Source organism: Juglans regia, chromosome 4, assembly GCF_001411555.2.
Source record: "Juglans regia cultivar Chandler chromosome 4, Walnut 2.0, whole genome shotgun sequence".
NCBI lineage: Eukaryota > Viridiplantae > Streptophyta > Magnoliopsida > Fagales > Juglandaceae > Juglans > Juglans regia.
This window is the reverse complement of record NC_049904.1, coordinates 9,599,079-9,603,238: the sequence shown is the minus strand read 5'-3', so window position 1 is coordinate 9,603,238 and position 4,160 is coordinate 9,599,079. Positions and strand designations below refer to the sequence as shown.

Genomic DNA, 4,160 nt, shown 5'->3' with positions numbered 1-4,160 from the left:
ACTTTGAACTTTTACTGATCCTTATCTTTCCAACTTTTATCAAATTAATGAGACAAATTATAAGTGGGTACGTATCCTGGACGTTTGCTTTACGTTGAAGCCATTTTGGTCAAAAGCGTATAAATAGGTGCAGGTTGACTTAAGTTCAAAATCGTTAATATTCAATAGACTTTAGATTTTTGGTATATCCTAAGATGAGAGGCCGAGAGCATTGGTATATCCTAAGATGAGTAGTTAACGGGAAGTTTGACCCACTTCTCTATTATTATTTATTTGCAATAAGTACTCTATAATTGGACCTCTTGGTGAATACTAATTAATCTCGCATACAGATCAGAGGATGAGCACTTCTTCTTCCATGGCCTTTCAATTTGGAGCTTCTTCCTCTCTCTCATTCTCTTCTTCTTCCATTCGTAGATGGACTCACGATGTATTCTTGAGTTTTAGAGGTGAGGATGTTCGCCAAAACTTTATTTCTCATTTATACCATGCTTTGCATCAAAGGGGAATCAACACTTACATAGACAACAATCTCGAAAGAGGAGAGGAAATTTCGTCAGAACTTTCCAAAGCAATTGAAGGATCAATGATTTCTATCATTGTACTCTCTAAGAACTATGCAGAGTCTCGATAGTGTTTAGATGAGCTATTGAAGATCCTCGAGTGTAAGGAAATGGTAAAACAAATTATTTTACCCTTGTTCTACGATGTAGATCCGTCAGAGGTACAACATCAAAAAGGGAGTTTTGGAGAAGCATTCGCCAAACTTAGATATAAGTTGAAGGATGAAGTAAAAGTCACAAAGTGGGAGGCAGCTTTGGAAAAAGTAGCCAATTTGTCCGGACTCGAATTAGGGGATAGGTACTTCTTATGAGCTGTGCTTATAAATATATATATATATATGTTTATATATGATGTTAAAGAGAAGTTTATGGGGAAAATTTCGACAAATCCCAAATCTGGGAGTTTGCATATCTGTGAAGATCATATGGTGCCATCCAAATTATTTGATATTTATTAGTTTTTTCGGCATTGAGTTTTATGCATATCATACTTAAAATAGAAATATTTTCTTACTGAGGGATTTAATATCATACTACCACAATAATTTCGCATGATGTTTATACGAGAAACATAATAAAAGAACGTGAAATAATACAAATTGAAATCTTCTCAAAATTAAGGGAGGGTTAAATTTGAGAACGGAACAAAAAAGTAGTTAAAATGTTTAATAATTCATATGAAGAATGAAAAATGTAAGTCGGAGAAGAGCACGAGGAAGAAGAAAGGTTATCTTTGACATGGTAATCTACTACTGTCATTTTGTAATGGAGAGAAAGAAAAAATGATATTACTACTATATCATCTTTATGTGTGTATTTATGTGACAAGTCTTAACTCTTTACATTTCTTTTGTTTTTTATATTGATAGGAATGAATCAGAGTTTATTCAAGATATCATTAAATGGGTGGATTCAATAATGGTAAATCGTACATTTCTTAAGGTTGCTAAGCATCCAGTTGGAATAGAGTCCCGTGTACGAGACATTTTTCAACATTTAAATATTGGAAGGAATGATATTATATGCATGGTAGGGATATTTGGAACCGGTGGAATTGGTAAGACAACTATTTCAAAAGAGGTCTATAACAGGATTTCTTACCAATTCGAAGGAAGTTGTTTCTTGAAAAACATTAGAGAAACTTCAAAAGTAGGAGGTCTGATCCAACTACAAAAGACACTTCTTTATGCATCAATGTAATTAGGCATAGACTTTGCTTTAAAAGAGTTCTCCTAATTCTTGATGATGTGGATGACTTGGTTCAACTAGAAACATTAGTTGGAGCTCGTGATTGGTTTGGTTCAGGAAGTAGAATCATCATAACAACAAGAGATCAACATTTATTAAATATATCTAAAGTTGATTCAAAATATGAAGTAAAGAGATTGGACCATGATGAAGCTCTTGAGCTCTTTAGTTGGCATGCTTTTGAGGAAGACAAACCTATTGAAGATTATGTGGAACTCTCTATGCAAGTAATGCAATATGCTGAGGGCCTTCCACTAGTTTTAACAGTGCTAGGCTCAGATTTAAGGGGTCATAATATAAATTATTGGAGAAGTACATTGGATAAGTATAAACGAATTCCTAGCAAAAATATTCAAAAAGTACTTTGTATAAGTTACGATGGATTGGATGATAATGAGAAGGAGATTTTCCTCGATATTGCCTTTTTTTTCAATGGACAATACCTGGATCATGTCGTTAAAATATTAGATAGCTGTGGTTTCTCTCCGGAGAATGGTATCAAAAGGCTTATAGATAAATGTCTCATTACAATTACTACTTACAATACATTGTGGATGCATGACTTGCTACAAGACATGGGAAGAGAAATTGTCCGAAAGGAATCACCCAAAGAACCAGGCGCACGTAGTAGATTATGGTTTCATGAAGATATTCGCCATGTACTAGAGGAAAATACTGTAAGTTCTTAGATTAAAAGCTCTTTCAATTGAACACTTTTTACTGGTAAAACTTACATGAAAAGTGTTGATTTCTTTTCATAACAAATTGTGGTAAAGAAGTGCATATTAAATAAAATATCGTATATGTATTGATAAATAATGTGGTCTTTCTTTATATTTCCAGCCTAAAGTAATGTATTTAACTAATTAGGGGAATCATTGTCCTTCAACCAACGTCCTTAAATATATATAATCATCCCTTTTCAAATACAAGAATGAGCTTTTTTAATCATGAGTATATTGCCTTATCTTATATGAGTGAATAGTTAATAATGTCAAGTAAATTTGAAAAAAGAGAAATTTTGAAGGTGATTAAATACTTTTGGATAATAATGGATATTATAGTTTTGATATTATAATTTTAACAAGTGCTTATAAATAAAGATTTTAATGATCTGACATTACTGGCAAATTTATGAATTGTCTTACTAGGGAACAAACAATGTTGAGGGGATAGAAGTGATTCTGCCTGAGGGCAATGATCATGACATGATACGCTTGAGTCCCAAATCATTTAGAAAGATGAAAAGACTCAGATTTTTTAAAAGCCATGGTGCATACTTTTCTGGAAGATCACTTGATTATCTTTCTAATGAATTAAGAGTGCTTGATTGGTCAAACTGTCCTTTACAATCTTTGCCATCTAATTTCCATGGAGAGAAGCTATTTGATTTCAAACTATATAGAGGCCGCATCCAGGAGATTAGCGGGCAATTTAAGGTACAATTATTACTTTCAATATTTCTTTCTTTAAACTCGTGATGTAAACTTCCTCAGGGTTAATATACATATTTGTTGTTTTTCAACAGAACTTGACAACAATGAAATTTTTTGAGTGTAAGTTCTTAACCAAAATCTCGAATCTTTCGAGTTGCTCAAGTTTAAAGGAATTGGATATTAGGGATTGTGAAAATTTAGTCAAAGTTCATGATTCTATTGGATTCCTGAATAAGCTTGCCCGTTTGCGTCTTTATCAATGCTCCAACATGAAGAGTTTTCCAAGGCGTCTCAAGTTGAGATCTCTAGAAGTCCTTACACTTTTTAATTGCTCAAAACTTCAAACCTTTCCAGAAATTGAGTGTATAATGGAATATTTATGTTTCATCTCATTATTGGGCACTCCAATAAAAGAATTGCCTTCATCCATTGGATACCTCACTCCTGCGCTTAAAGAGTTATTTTTGGGGCAATGCACAAAACTCATGCGTCTCCCTAGTAGCATTCATCAGTTGCCAAATCTAAAGGTGCTAATTTCTCCCAATGATTGTATTAATGGATGCTGCAAGGACCTGATGCGTCTCCCAATCAGTGTTTCTCACTCGCAACATCTAAAGAGTCTTTCTATAGAAAATTTTACAAATCTTGCGAAAGAAGAAATAGGTTTATCCATTGGGTACACCAATGGGCTTGAATGTTCACAAATAATATTATCCAGAACGATTAAGAGGTCTGAACCAGAATCAAGTGCTGAATTACGACAACAACTCTTGTCGTCGCTTTATTGGTATCTTGACGACTTCTCATTTTATAGCTCATCCACTTTGCAAGAGTTAGATCTATCTTGGAGTGCAGTTGTCAGCGTTCCTCCGAGAATGAAAATATATGTTGAATTGAGGATTCTCAGATTGTG

General features: G+C 33.7%; 1 pseudogene; it reads left to right on the top strand.

The window, feature by feature from the left end:
• The first annotated feature begins 247 nt into the window (after window positions 1-247).
• LOC109017667 lies at window positions 248-3,575 on the top strand (annotated as a pseudogene).
• The last annotated feature ends 585 nt before the right edge of the window (window positions 3,576-4,160 follow it).